Consider the following 15,448-nt stretch of genomic DNA (forward strand, 5'->3'; position numbering starts at 1 on the left):
TGGGGAAACCAGCACAGGTTCATAGCAGGTAGATCATGCCTGACTAATCTAGTCTCTTTTAATGACCAGGTTACAAAACACCTGGACGCAGGAGTAGGGGTTGATGTCGTTTACTTAGACTTCAGGAAGGCCTTCGATACGGTATCCCACACCATACTGGTGAACAAGTTAAGAGACTGCGACTTGGATGACTGCATGGTCCGGTGGGTGGTGAATTGGCTAGAGGGTCGCACCCAGAGAGTCGTAGTGGATGGGTCGGTATCGACCTGGAAGGGTGTGGGCAGTGGAGTCCCGCAGGGCTCGGTCCTAGGACCGATACTCTTCAATGTCTTCATCAGCGACTTGGACGAGGGAGTGAAATGTACTCTGTCCAAGTTTGCAGATGACACAAAACTGTGGGGAGAAGTGGACACGCCGGAGGGCAGGGAACAGCTGCAAACAGACCTGGATAGGTTGGACATATGGGCAGAAAACAACAGAATGCAATTCAACAAGGAGAAATGCAAAGTGCTGCACCTAGGGAGGGGAAATGTCCAGCATACCTACAGCCTAGGGAATGACCTGCTGGGTGGCACGGAAACGGAAAGGGATCTTGGAGTCCTAGTGGACTCCAAGATGAACATGAGTTGTCAGTGTGACGAAGTCATGGGAAAAGCTAATGGCACTTTATCGTGCATCAGCAGATGCATGACGAACAGAACCAAGGAGGTGATACTTCCCCTCTATCGGGCGCTGGTCAGACTGCAGTTGGAGTACTGCATGCAGTTTTGGGCGCCGCACTTCAAGAGGGGTGTGGATAACCTGGAGAGGGTCCAGAAAAGGGCCACTCATATGGTTAAGGGCTTGCAGGCCAAGCCCTATGAGGAGAGACTAGGGCACCTGGACCTCTTCAGCCTTCGCAAGAGAAGGTTGAGAGGAGACCTTGTGGCTGCCTATAAGTTCATCATGGGGACACAGAAGGGAATTGGTAAAGCTTTACTCACCAAGGCGCTCACAAGAAATAATGGCCATAAGCTAGCAGAGAGCAGATTTAGACTAGACATTAGGAAGAACTTCTTCACAGTTAGAGTGGCCAAAGTCTGGAATGGGCTCCCAAGGGAGGTGGTGCTCTCCCCTACCCTGGGGGTCTTCAAGAGGAGGTTAGATAGGCATCTAGCTGGGGTCATCTAGACCCAGCACTCTTTCCTGCCTATGCAGGGGGTCGGACTCGATGCTCTATTGAAGTCCCTTCCGACCCTAACATCTATGAATCTATGAAAGAGAATATTGTGTGTTTGCGTGTGTGTGTGTCTATATATACCTTTAGTCCCTTAACTTCTTTTGATTTAAAATCAAAATATGGAGCACACATCTCATGCTTTTGGCATCTTTGATATAATTAGAAGCATGATGACATAAAATACCAACCCTACAGCTTTCCCACATCATGAAGCACAAGAAATATGACCCAAGATACTCATAGTCAAATGTTATCACAACTCATACACAAGCAAGTCTTTATCATGTTTCTCATTTAATAGAGTCATAGATGTTAGGGTTGGAAGGGACTTCAGTAGGTCATCGAGTCCGACCCCCTGCCCTGGGCAGAAAATAGCGCTGGGGTCAGACAACCCCAGCTAGGTGCTTGTCCAGTCTCCTCTTGAAGACCCCCAGGGTAGGAGAGAGCACCACCTCCCTTGGAAGCCCATTCCACATTCTGGCAACCCTTACTGTGAAGAAGTTCTTTCTAATGTCCAACCTAAATCTGCTCCCTGTCAATTTGTAGCCATTGTTCCTAGTTACTCCAGGGAGTGCCCTAGTAAATAGAGCATCTCCTATTCCCTGCTGCCCTCTCCTGATGAATTTATAGGCAGCCACTGGATCACCTCTCAGCCTTCTCTTGCGAAGGCTGAAGAGATCCAGGTCCCTCAGTCTCTCCCCATAGGGCCTTGTCTGCAAGCCTCTGACCATGCAAGTGTCCCTCCTCTGAACCCTCTCAAGATTCTCCACATCCCTCTTGAAGTGCAGTGCCTAAAACTGGACTTAGTACTCCAACTGCGGCCTGACCAGTGCTGCATACAAGGGAAGCATCACCTCCCTGGACCTGTTCAGCATGCATCTGCTCATGCTCGATAACGTGCGGTTAGCCTTTTCAGCCAAGAGGGCTTCTTGGCCTCTTTGCCCCCTTTTATGTGCAATAAGATTGTCTCCTGAGCCCATAGGATTGCTCCCCTGAGGAACAACTACACTTCTTGGACCCCCATTTCACCAATGCTTGTGAGCTTTAATGCCTCACTAACTAATCTCCAGAGTACACTATAGTTACCTTTTCTGAAGTCTAACACTTCAGCCCTGCTGGTTAGTTTACCCACCCTTCGCCAGATAGTGAATTCAATCAATTGATGGTCACTATCCCCTAGGTTACCTTGCACTTGCAGATTCCCCACCAGGTCATCCCCTGTAGCTAACACCAAGTCCAGCAAGGCATTTTCCCTAGTGGGATCATATACCTCCTGCATTAGGTGGAGGTCCTGTATGCAGGTTAAGAACCTACGTGAGCAGTTAGATTTGGCTGACTGCTCCTCCCAGCAGATGTCAGGGTAGTTTAGATCACCCATGACAACCGTATCTCTTGACTGTGTATGGCCTCTGAGAGCTGTCTGGAAAATTCCAGGTCTAGCTCATCCTCTTGGTGTGGCGGTCTATAGTAGACCCCCACTACCAAGTCCTTTAGATCAAAGTTGATGCTTGCAAGGAGGAGTGCAAGTTCCTCTTGCTTGTTCTCCATGCTTCTAGCATTAGTGTAGAGACATTTAAGCCCCCACCACCACCAATGGGTGCCCTTCGTACCCCACTGTCCTGATCTCTGTCGGGCCCCTTAGTGCTTACCTGGGCTGATCTAGTGCATTGCTCATGGCTCACTGATTCCTAGATTCTCCTTATGCTCTGCTTCCCCATCCCCCAACGAACCTAATTTAAAGCCCTTTGGAGGAGATCAGCCAATGTTTAAGAGAACAGACTCTTACCTTTAGAAGAGAGATGAAGAACATTTCATCCCAGGATGCCTCTCTCATGGAAGTGCAGATCGTGTTTGTAGAAGCCAAAACCCACATGATTGCACAAGCTCCGGAGCTGCAGGTTGACTTCCTTGATCCAAGCGTCCTGATGCTGACAGCGACCGCTGACCAGAAGGAAGGACAAGAAGACCACCTGCACCCCCGATTTACTAAGCCTGGACCCCAGAGCCCTATAGTCACTCATGACGCGGTCTGGACTACTCCTGGCCACATCATTCGTACCCACATGAACAAGGACCATGGGATAGTAATCAGAGGGCCAGATGAGGTTGGGAATTCTCGCAGTGATGTCCTAGATCCTGGCTCCGGGTAGGCAGCAAACCTCCCGTGCTGTGGGATCTGGTCAACAGATAAGCCCCTCTGTGCCTCTTAGGAGGGAGTTGCCCACCCCAATTACCCGGCATGTCTTGCTCCAGCTGCTCGGTTGTCACTCAGCCTGCCTGGTGTGTGTTGCGAATGTGTCTTCCCCTGTGGCTTCCTCTGCTGCATCATCCTCCAGTGCTGCCAGGGCTTTGTATCTGTTCCCCAGTTGCGTTGGAGAAGCAGTTACAGCCGCATGCTGTCTAGCTCTGGAGGTGACCGTCCTCCATTCAGGTGTCCTGGGACTCTCCCGTGATGTCTCTGCGCTATGTGTCTGGTCCTACAGAGAATGAAAGTATCCATGAATCTCATCCTCTGCAGCCTTGACCCTTCACAGCCTGCTCACCTCTGCCTGAAGTTCCCTCACCTGTGCCTCCAGGGCCTCAGTCTGGGCACATGTGGGACAGGCAAAGGAACCCCCAGCCCCCACGCTACCCCCAGGCCTCAGAGGTCCCACCAGGCAACCCCCCCAGGCCAGGGGCCAGGGCACTGCAGACCCATCCAAGGGACCTGTCTGGCTGGAGGCAGCAGCAGGGTAGGGACCCTAGCTGTGCTTCGTGTCACCACCCCCATAGTAGCCCCCCTCCTCATTCATTTACCTGAAGTCTCTGTCAGAAGCTCCCATGTACTGCTACACGGTGTGTACTCCTACCCATGAATTGGCCTGCAAACTGGTCCCCTGTTGGCAGTCCCTGTTTGCTGGCTCCCTGGTCACAGGCTCGCTGGTCACCTGGGGAGTCTCCGTTTATACCCTTCTGGGCCTGGGCTGACTCAGGCCCATGCAGCAATCTCACAGCAGTCAGCAATCCCACAGCAATCAACACTCACTCAGTAGTCAGCACTCACTCACAGCTTCCTTGAGCACACCCCCCACCAAACAAAGTCAGCTAAACCAAAGGTACAGGCAGCTGGATCACTTACCTTTCCCGGACAGGATCTGCTTCCTGGCCTGGCTTCTCTCCTCCTCTTTCCTCCCGCCTCTTGCCTCCAGCAGCTGCCTGCAAACTGCTCCCCTGTTGGCAGTCCCTGTTTGTTGTCCGTGGTCACAAATCCCAGATCAGAAATATGGCTCTTTAATGCCCTGAAGACCACCAGATTGAAAGTTGATGCCAATACAAGTTTAGTGATATCCTGTGCTCTGTGACATAAGCTACTTGGTAGAGAGACTGACGTTGTCTACACTAATTTTAGTTTCTCAATAGTTTTGAGAGTTTGTTGCAATAGACCCAGAGAATTCATTGCAGAATTCATAGGTTTATAAGAGGATAGTGGACGTTTTCAAAAAACTTGTAGTTCCTGTTTCATATAACACATCTGCATGCTTACTGAAAGTGTGTAACATTTTTAATGCAATGGAAGTTGTCGCCACATTAGCAGAATGGGCTTCTCTCCTTAGTACTACTTTATTCACAGTGCACCATAGCTGTACCATTGTGAGATGCGGATGAATTCATAGAAGTGTGAGTACAATTAGGTTAGGGAAACAACAGTGCTGATGACTCATGTTATGCCCTTGGTTAGGTCAGTTCAATTCTCTCAGTACTCTTCTTTAATTGCCTGAAAATGAATATAAATATTTTTTTCTTTTAGGTTTAAGAGCTATGTTTTTAGGCCTGATGCTAATAGTAAACTTCGATTTCTTCAGATGGAAGATTTGGTAATAATAGAAACTTTTATTTTTCTATTCTGTCATATTCACCGACTAGAAATGGATTTGGGGAGATTAAGTTAAAGCTTCGTCAGGTGACTTTAAAGCAGTTTCCAATGTAATGATTTAAGCAAAAAAATTAAAAATTCATAATAACTCCTCACTAAATTGTGATCATATTTCTCTCTGTGGTGGGATTTTTTTTTAATAGGGAGTAATCATTCTTTATGAGCACGTGCAACTGTCCATACATTATAAACTTGAAATTTTTGCTAATAGCAATTAGCATTAGGATATACCCTGGCTGAAGAACATTAGGCCCTCAGAGTCATGTTTATCATGCTCCCCATGCTCACTATGAATGGCTTAAGGTTTCACATACATACTTTCTCATTTTCTGGTACTGTGCTTCTCAGGAGTACAGAAAAATTAGCTTCTGTACACTGAGCATAAATTATCTTTTATCTGTGAGTTTTATGGCAGTTTGTAATACAAGGTAATAGGATTTATGACCAAGAAATGAGAAGATGTCCAAGAGTTAATGAGGCATGCCTTTTACATTATACTGAATGGAGTTCAGTGTTCCCCTTGCAGGTTTCCAGTGTTGTGATGTAGGGGAGAAGTATTGCTACTTGCACTTGAAAATATGTTACATAAGCTTAATTTTCTCTCCTGAAAGACTGAGTGAATATTTGGGCAACCCATTTCTTGTATGCAGTTTTCCTTGTTTGTGCTTTTTTCCCCCTGACAAATAATGAGGAATATAATTCTGTTCATAGAAATTGAGGGAGAAAACAAACAGCTGATAGTCTGAAGAGTTTAACCTCTTGGGCAAATCTGAGGGCTAGCGGTTAGGACAACACCCAGTTCTTATTCTCAGCTCCACCACCAATTCCTGGTGGCAGAGGTGCCTAGGGCAAATCATTTAACCTCTTTGTGCCATAGACTTCCATTTTGTAAAATAAGTAAACCCACTCTGACAGGTGCTTGGTTAATCCTCAAAAGGAACAGTCACATCCCAAGATGAAAGTCTGCAGAGAATTGCAAGATAATGTTGTTATACTAGTAATGATAACTAATAGATTTTTGTTTAACTTCCAGAAGTATCTCTGAAGATAAAAACAGGAAATCCCCCCACTTTTCAGCATTTCTCCAGACTTGGGTTATCATCTGCAAGAAACTTTTCACAGGCAGAACCAAGTGTCTGCAAAGAGCTATGCTGAAGTCATTTTTGGGGCTCCTCGTGGTGCAGAGGTTTGCCCGTGCAGGACTGAATCCAAAGTTCCTCATGTCCTCATTACTAGGGAAATTACTCAGTAGACAGGCAGACTACTTTCTTTCTGTCTCTCACATGCACACACATTAGGTTCGGTCTTTTTTCACAAGCAACCATAAAAATAGCCTCATTCTTCCACTAGTACTTTTACTACCCATAGTCAGTGTAACGTGCATAGAAAAGGAAAAGCATAAGATTGTCCACTGGCTCTTCTGAGGTCTTTTTCTGCAAGCCTCTGTCGAAACATCTTTCTGTTTCATGTTGCCAGAATGTCTCTGCTTGTAAAGGAAAGTCCAGGGAATATGATGCCAGCCTCTCTGCATTTCCCTCAGCCATCCTAGTACCCTGAATTCCATAGAACAGGTGTTTTAAAGTTAGTGGTCTTATAGGATACGATGTCAGATTTAATTCCTCATTGCTTCTGGCTACAAGGCTTTCTCTAAGATCCAGCTCTCATTCTCATTCATGTCCCTAATGGAACAGATATTCAGTTCTTAATGACAATTTTTTAAAAATGTATAGCGGCCATATTTTGAGAGTAATATCAATGACAATAAAACCATAGTAGCTCTGGGGAAAGGGCTCTTTTAAGATTATTCTACTCTGGAATATTTCTTTTCCTCCTCCACCTGCTTTAAGTCTTCGTCTCTCACAGAGATTTTACTTTCCATCATGAGGTTGTTGCCACTATAATCAGATTAAAGTAAGTGACAAAGCAATGATCTTCTGTTCTTCTGCTTCTCTAGCTCCAAACATCTCTTTGCAAGTGACCTGAAAAAGTATGAAGCATTTTTGTACACCTTAACCTAATAAAAACCTATTTTAGGACCTTGAATTTTATGGATAAAGTTCTTGAGGATAAAATTGTCCTTCTTTGATTAAAAACAGATTTTTCCATGGCTGCCAGTATAAGAAAATTAGCAATTCACTTGGAAAGAAATACTTTGGTCTAAAAGTAGGAAGAGCAAGCAATAGACCTAAGCTCTCCTCTGAGATTCTGAATCCTTCAGCAACAGTTTTGGGGCTGCTCTGAAGTATTTTGTGCTTACAGGGCTTTGGACTAGCACTACTTATATTCAAACAGCCTTCTAGAAAAGATCATAATACACTTAATTTGGCTTGCCTCACTGCTGGACTTATAACTGGAGCAGCACTAAATCATGTTGAAGTAGTCTTCCTGGTTATAGGTTGCCAGTTGTCGTTCCAGAGGTGTGTCTGTCCAAGTAGCAGTGTCTGGAGGAACATGCTTTGGATGATTTTACACAAACTTTCCTGGCAGTCAGTTTTAGATGCTGTCATAAAGACCTACGTCCCAGCACAGATCAATTTTTTCTGCTTCCTCAAAAAATTTGAATGTACTTAAACCTATCCATAAGAGCTACATTCTTTCCCTTTATGGACTACTTCTTATCCTGCAAGTTCTTCCATGTCTCCCTCTGTATTTGTTACCTGCAGCTATTTTGATTAGGGCTTCTGGATGCTGCCATAACAAGCTTAAATTACTAAGTAGCAATATATATATGACCCTAATTAAAAGAGCCATACCCTGTCCTTTCATTTCATATCATACAGGATTTGGCTTTCCTGAGCCTCTGCCCTTAAAAGAAATTTAAAATAGGATTCTGACACTTGTTTAATTTTTTTTTCCTCCATAGGATAGTACTTTGTGGCTAGCAGTCTCTGGATTCATTACTGCAATGTTGTATTTTTGATGACCTTCTGTAAAAGTTGCCTACAAATGTCTCTTTCTTTAGTCTAGGCTTATTTTTACGGTAGTTACGGCTATAAAGTAGTATTGCTGCATAGTCTCCATTGGTTTTCTGCATCTACTGAATATAGTTAATCCAAATTGATTTTTTTTTACCATTCAGATTTTAAGAATTGGGTGGAATTTATCAGCTATTCTATTTCTGACTGTTGCCATCAGAGAATATAACTGGAAATTTCTCATAGTGATAACAAGTCTCTATAGTTCAGCTCAGTTCCAATATCAGAAAAGGTATGGTGTCAAATACATATACAAATATTATACAATAATAAAATAAAAATTGGAAAATAATAAAGCAGTCTTGTGAAAACACTCTTTTCATATTGCCTAATTAATATCCATGAAAAACTGTAATGCAATTTTTAAGACTGTTTTAAAATTATTCTGAGTATTTTTCAGGCAAATAGACTTTTTATTTGCAATAAATTACATCAGATACATAGAAAAGATTTCTGTGACAATGCAGCCATGTATGTCAAATATTCAAGACATGTAGATGGCTCATCCTAAAAACTCTGCTTATGGAAGTAGTTTTTATTCATGCAAGAAGCTGTGGATAATTCAGCAATCAACTTTTGGGAGAAAGGACTGTTCTCATGATTAAGGCTTGTAGAATCAGGGAAGTTAAATTACAGGTTAATTTGCAGAGGACTACTTGTTGGGATACTGGACTTCACAATCACCATTGTCAAATTAAAGTACCATTTTTATTAATAAACAAATCCTCACTTAGCCATACTCACTCTAGAAAAGAGGTAGTATTCTGTGGCAGGAGAGATTTACCACACAATTGTTTTTCCCACTACGTATCTCTGAGGTTGCCATGCAAATAGCATACTGATTTTTAATCAGACATGAGATAATTGGATTATTTTGTAAGTCTATATTCTGAGTTTGTGTGGTTATTTCTGAGTCAGTACTCAGATTTTGCTAAGCTTCTGCAGTTCTCCTTTCAAAAATTTCAGTATTTGTCCAGACTTTTAATTAGGTCCCACAACAGCTCATGCACAAGCATATAGGAACATCCTAAATCCAATAAAGCTTTTTTTGGGAGGTTACTTACCTCTGTTGTTGCCCCAGCTGTTGTACTGGGACTCTGTTAGTATTATAACAAGTACTCCTTCCATTTTGATGGGAACCAAGGGAAACGTTCTGTTACAAGACTAATTTTCTCAGAGCTGGGATTTTTCCCAATGCCATAATTCCTTTTGATTTCTTTATAATCTTGATTTTGTATTACAGTCTTCTTTTTGTAGGATAGCCACATGAATTGGCTGCTTTCTGCTAAAATGGTCAGCAGCGAAAGAGTTAATGCTGACTTTTAAATTGTCTTCTCCAGGTTTCAGAGTTGAAATGAAGATGAATGGAGTGTGTCACATCTCTCAGCTGTTGCTTATGCTCTTTACCTGCAGAGGCAGACTACGGTGTAGCAGCGTCTATCCTATTCATATTTTTAAGATTCCTGACTACAAAGAGCAATAGAAGTGGGGAGAGATAGGGGAGCACAGTAGCATCATCAGTTTTTAGACTCAGAAACATATTGTGTGGCAAACTATGAAATCCACGTGCACAATCCAAATCTAGGGATCACAATTTATTCCAGTTTGTGCCAAAACTCCTCATTCACAGTCTAGACTTGTCATTCCAATTTGTCAGTCTATAAGACATTTCAGAGGGCAATTTTGTGCCCTCACAGTGCATTGGCAATAGAGGGCAAGTAGTCGTAGTGGTAGCAATGATTTCAATCAGAAGGTCACACCTGAGATTGGGGCACTAGACTTTATGCAAGTATGTGCTAAGGAATGGACCCTGCACAAAAAATATGTACAGTCTGAATAAGCAAGACTGACAAAGAGTAAAGAGGTAAATAGGTAGGGGACTTGCTGGGGTCACACGATGGGTCGGTAGCAGAGCTGGGGATGAAGTCCAGGCTCCCTGATTCCCAATCAAGTGTTTTACTAACTAAACTGAACTGAAAAGCTTCTTACTGTCTTGTCTGGGTAAATGTCTTCTAAAGGAGAAACGAGAACTTCCCTCTTTCATTATTAGCAGGACTTAAATGATAGTTGAAGTTTATAAGAAAGAGACAAGATCCCCTCCTTTCTCTTCCTTATCACTGTGATGTAGTTCTGTAGAGAAGTTATCAGGCATCAAGGGTTTGTAATCTATACACACAGGAAGGAAAGAAAGGAAAATGAATTAAATGATTTTAATTTTTATTCTCATAACATGCAATTAATAAGTAGAAGGAAAAATCAATATTATTGTTCCTAGACTAAATGTAAAGGACAGAAAAATGGAAGTGATAAATGATTATCTGTTGCAAAACCGGAAAATTCAGAATGCTAAAGACTAAGATCCCTACCAGGGCTTAAAGGACTTGCTATTTTTCTTTACAGGAGAATTGAAAAATATTTCTGAAAGCTCAAATCTCAGAGTAGTAGCTTTACTTGAAGAGGGAAAAGGAGAATATCTATACTCTAGTCGTATAACTATATTTGAAAATGGTATCTCAAATTTGATCCCTCTCTTAAATTGCTTAAGCATTTCAAATCCCTTCTAGTATCTGAATCTGCCTTGGTGGTAACTTCAACTATATATAAGAATTGACTACATTTACCCTTATTTTTGCTTTAGGATCAGCCTGAAAGGAGGATTATATTCAGTAATATCTATGGTCCAAGGGAAAAAACCATGTGTTTTACCAACTTAGGTAGAACTACTCAGCCTCACCACAGAAAGTGAGTTACTTCTGTTACTACCAGCACAGCTGTATTTTTCCAACCCACACACATATATCTGGAGAAGTGTTAAACACATGCAATTATCAGGGCTCATGCCCTGCAATGTCTTTCAAGATGTTGATTGCCTTCTGCAGGGTGCCTATTACCCTCAAGTCAATTGGGCTTACCAACTTGTATAATCAGGTCCAATGACTTCAGCAGGATCAACAGCTCCCTGCTCCATAATACGTATTTTTCTTACAATCAAGCAAGATATATTTTTGGAGATGCAAGTAAAAAAAAAAAAACCAAAAAAAAAAACAACCAAAGTGAAACTTTGATTGGTTGTGTTCCTTATCTCTCACTTTTTCTTCTTCTATACTGAATATGGGATTCATTTTGGCCATCAATTTAAATGCTGAGCATTATCATGAATTGTGGTATTCTTTGGCTTTCCTTAGGGCTAGAATTTGTCACAGCTTTAATGCTGGACTCTTTCTAACAGAAATCTAGCTAGCTCTTTCAGTGCCTGGGGCAGAGGTGGAGGACAATTATCCTGACCAGTGGAGAGTCAGTGGTGGGGAGGGGGAAACCTACCTGGCTCTCCTCACTCCCCCGGCAGCAGTTACTGTTGCAGCTGTTATTACAACACCATGGGCTTGGGCTGAAAGAGGGGAGTCAGCAGCTGAGCTCCCCAGGGGCTGCTTCTGGTGCCCTGTTTGCTTTTCCCTTGACCACAGGTGCAGAGCTGTGCCCTCTGTAGCAAAGGCTCCTCAGGGATGGATGGTGGGGGAAGATGCATCATGTCATCCCATTTTTGTCCCCTCTAAGAGTCAGTTTTAGGCATGGGGCCCTGCTGGCACCCCCTCTGCATTGGTGCTTGAGTCTAGTGCCCCACTTACCACCGCCTGTTTATGCTGCTGGTCAACTGCTAGTCCCTTTTACTTTTGATGCTTGCTTTTTTATTAAGTGTTTCCTAAAGTTTAGATGCATCTTTCTTTAGTATAAACCTGTAACAAAAAGACATAAATACAATGTTTAAAAGAAACTTAACAGTCGGGGCATTATTCTAGCAGAAAAATGTGTTCCTTTCAAGCAGAGGAGTTTTACAGGAATAGATTAAATTTAAGCACATGGCAATTAAGATTAATAGGATTTAAGCAAGTGCTTAAGTGCTTTGCTGAATCATGGTCAACAGACTTAAAGGTATAATATCCCTTTTCCTCTCCAGTAAATGAGGCTAAATTAGGCTGTCTGTTTTCTCTGTGCTATAACCCATCAATGTGATAATTAATGAATTCTTCACAGGGCAGTATCTACATTTCCTTGATTTCTACTGCTGTTTCTGTATGGTTAATTTTCATTAAAAGTTCCTTGTTATTTACATTGATTACAGTCCTCAGTTTCAGCTATGTCAAACACCATTGGCAGATAAAGACCTATACCCAAATAACAATCCTTATGCAGTGACTCAAAGAATAAATTATTGAGCTAGATAGGAAGTAGTTTGCAAAGTTCCCTGCTAGTCACCGAAGTAATGATGAAACAAGGACTTGCTTGTTGAGATTGGGGGCTTACCTGTTAGTCATTTTAAGCCCCTGCCATGTAGCCAGATAAGAACTGTAATACAGTAGGATACCTCTTAAGGCTGTTAATATTGAGACTTCCTTGTTCAGTCCCTGTTCAAATATAGCATCTCTTTAGGGGGAGTTAAAATTGAAAACTTCTGTTTCAATCAATAGATTTTTTTTCTCCCTCAAGTGTGTAACTGGGGAAATATTTAAGATTGAAGAGAGAGCACAATTGAAAGAACGGACCTCGGTTTATCGTTGTAAGGATGCTAAAGTCAGTGTCATAGCCATATGCATGAGAGAGAGATACTCCTTTCCTGTGTTCTATCATCTAACAAAGTAGGCTGGTGTCTACAAAACGCTCCAAACAATGCAGTTGGTCCAATAAAAGATACTGCCTTATGAAATTCTTGACAATCACCTCTAAGTCATTTGTGATTTGCCCTAGGGAGCAGCTTTATTCCCTCTTCCCTGCATAATCAAATATTTTTATCTTATTCATTTATGAGTAGTAATTCCTTTCCTAAAGTACTAACACCAAACTGCTGTAGTGAATGTTCTGATGCACATCCCATTTCACTTTGAGGACGTCTTATATTGTCATAAATTTAGGAATTAGGTCTTTGAACAAAAGCCTAAGCATCTTTTTTATGACTTCAGTGCACAAACATCCCATATTGAAATATCAAATGTTATTCTTCTGAAAACGGGGGGGGGAATTACTTTACCACTTATTTTTTATTCCCAGTCATGTGAGACAGAGAATCAGTTTGAGCTTTTCAGTGTAATCCCTTAAAAGTGCCAGACAGTCAGAAATGTGTCAATACTTAGCTTACATAATTAACCATGTTAAAATGTGCTGCCCACATAGAACTGGTAGGACATATCTTCTCTGGACCCCACTTACTTCTTTGTAAGAAGGACAGAAGTATATTTGCTTGTGAACATTTTCTATGCCACCATCTTCAGATACTAAAGAAAAGGTAATGGACTTACTTGTATAGTACCAGAAATTTGGGGTACTATGATTTTGCAAGTGCCTTGTTTTAAAAAATCACAAGTCTCTAAACTTCAGACTGGCACAGACAAGCATTTAGATAGCTCCACTTTGCTCCCAAGAGGAGATAATAATGTGTTGATTTCCTATCTCACAGTGAGTTCTTCATTGGCCTGTTTACTCAAATGCAAATTAAGCTTTCAGCTTGTCTGGAGAGAGTGCTCATTCTGGAGGGAATAAAAGTAAGTTCTTAACAATTGAATGTGTCATCATTTCTCATAGAAGTTGTGGAGATGCTGAGCCATCATACAGAATTTGGATATATTTCCCCTTCAGACAGATCAAAAGCCAGTCTCTCCACTGGATATTTTTTCAAGAAACCATGAAACATTTGACATTTTTCTAATTACTGCCTGGTTTATAATTTGGAGATTTATAATAATGAGAAGGTAAATCTGAAAATATTCCTAATGCTTGGACTTCTGCAACCCTAATCAATCTGCTTTTATATATGGGGATGGGACTAAAGTAGCAGGATTTCTTACTGACACAGAATGCGGGTAGTGCGCCCATGACTAAAATTGTTAGATCTGTTGGGGGCTGAGGCTGTTGATCCATGAACTGTTGCTAACGTTGTGAGGACTAGTAAAAACAGTTAACTTGGAGTGTCCATGTTCTTTACTTGTGGAGAGGATTCAGGGTGCAAGATCAGTAGCAGTAATAACACCTAGCTTTGCTGCCCATGAGTTCTCTGAGCAAGTCGAAGTCTGCTTTTCTGAAGTCCAGGGTCCTTATTCTGCTGCTGTCCATCCTTCCTTTCCTCAGGATCCTGAACTCAGTCATCTCCTGGTCACTGCTGCCCAAGTTGCCATCTACTAATACATTCCCCACCAATTCTTCCCGGTTTGTGAGCACCAGATCAAAAAGAGCATGGCCCCTAGTTGACTGCTCCAGCATTGCACCAGGAAATTGTCCCCAACACTCTCCAAAAACTTCCTTTATTTCCTGTACACTGCTGTGTTGCCCTCCCAGCAGATGTCAGGGTGATTGAAGTCCCCCATGAGAACCAAGGCCTGTGACTGGGAAGCTTCCACTAGCTGTTCGAAGAAAGCCTCATCCACCACTTCCTCCTGGTCTGGTAGTCTATAGCAGACCCCCACCATGACATCACCCCTGTTGCTCTCTCCTCTGACCCTAACCCAGAGACTTTCAAGAGGTCTATCTCCAGTTTCATACTGGAGCTCTGAGCAAACATATGGCTCATTTGCATAAAGTGCAACTCCTCCTCCCCTTCTCCCCTGCCTGTCCTTCCTGAACAGATTGTACCCATCCGTGACTGTTCCAGTCATGTGAGCTCTCCCACCAAGTCTCTGTTATTCCAATTACATCATAGTTCCATGACTGTGCGAGAACTTCCACTTCTTCCTGCTTGTTGTCCAGGCTCCATGCATTTATGTATAGGCACCTAAGGTAACTAGTTGATTGCCCTGATTTCTCAGGAAGAATGAGAACATCTGCCCTGTTGCCCCCTTCTGCTTGCTGTTCCTCCAGGTCTCCCACTTCCCCACTTACCTCAGGGCTTTGGTCTCCATCCCCTGGCAAACCTAGTTTAAAGCCCTCCTCTCTAGGTTAGCTAGCCTGTCCACGAAGATGCTCTTTCCTCTCTTGGTCAGGTGGATCCCATCTCTTCCCAGCAATTCTTCTTGGAAGATCATCCCGTGGTCAAAGAAGCCAAAGCCCTGCGGGGGACATTGCGCAGCTAGACATTGATCTGCAAGATGCATCCACCCCAGCCTGGGCCCTTTTCCTTGATTGGAAGTATCACAGAAAGAACATGAACTGAGCCCCTATCCCCTTCACCTTTGCACCCAGAGCCCTGTAGTCACTTTTTGATCTGCTCAGGGTCTCCCCAGGCAATATCATTTGGTGCCCACATGGATGAGCAGCATGGGTTAGTAGTCAGAGGGCCAGATGAGTCTTGGTAATACCTCTGTGACATCTTGTATCTGAGCTCCTGACAAGCAGGAGACTTCTCAAGAAAACAGATCA

The 15,448-nt window shown here is 42.7% G+C and overlaps 1 protein-coding gene and 1 long non-coding RNA gene across 11 annotated transcripts in view; one reads left to right on the plus strand and one right to left on the minus strand.

Moving 5' to 3' along the window:
• TPK1 (thiamin pyrophosphokinase 1) overlaps nt 1-15,448 on the plus strand; it is a 535,729-nt gene that overhangs the window by 352,459 nt on the left and 167,822 nt on the right. The window lies entirely within an intron of this gene.
• Nucleotides 95-15,448, minus strand: part of LOC109282228 (uncharacterized) — a 41,271-nt gene continuing 25,917 nt past the window's right edge. For 2 of the 4 annotated variants that reach the window (XR_009462525.1, XR_009462522.1), the window contains exons 2-7: nt 11,734-11,841; nt 9,172-10,273; nt 4,338-4,497; nt 3,454-3,696; nt 3,006-3,160; nt 95-444 (exon numbers count right to left, since the gene is read on the minus strand). This is a non-coding gene — a long non-coding RNA (uncharacterized LOC109282228). Of the gene's footprint in view, nt 445-3,005; nt 3,161-3,453; nt 3,697-4,337; nt 4,974-9,171; nt 10,274-11,733; nt 11,842-14,971; nt 15,061-15,448 lie in introns of those variants that run through there. The other 2 variants (XR_009462523.1, XR_009462524.1) reach the window with 2 other exon arrangements.

This window comes from Alligator mississippiensis, chromosome 5 (genome assembly GCF_030867095.1).
Source record: "Alligator mississippiensis isolate rAllMis1 chromosome 5, rAllMis1, whole genome shotgun sequence".
NCBI classification, from domain to species: Eukaryota; Metazoa; Chordata; order Crocodylia; family Alligatoridae; genus Alligator; species Alligator mississippiensis.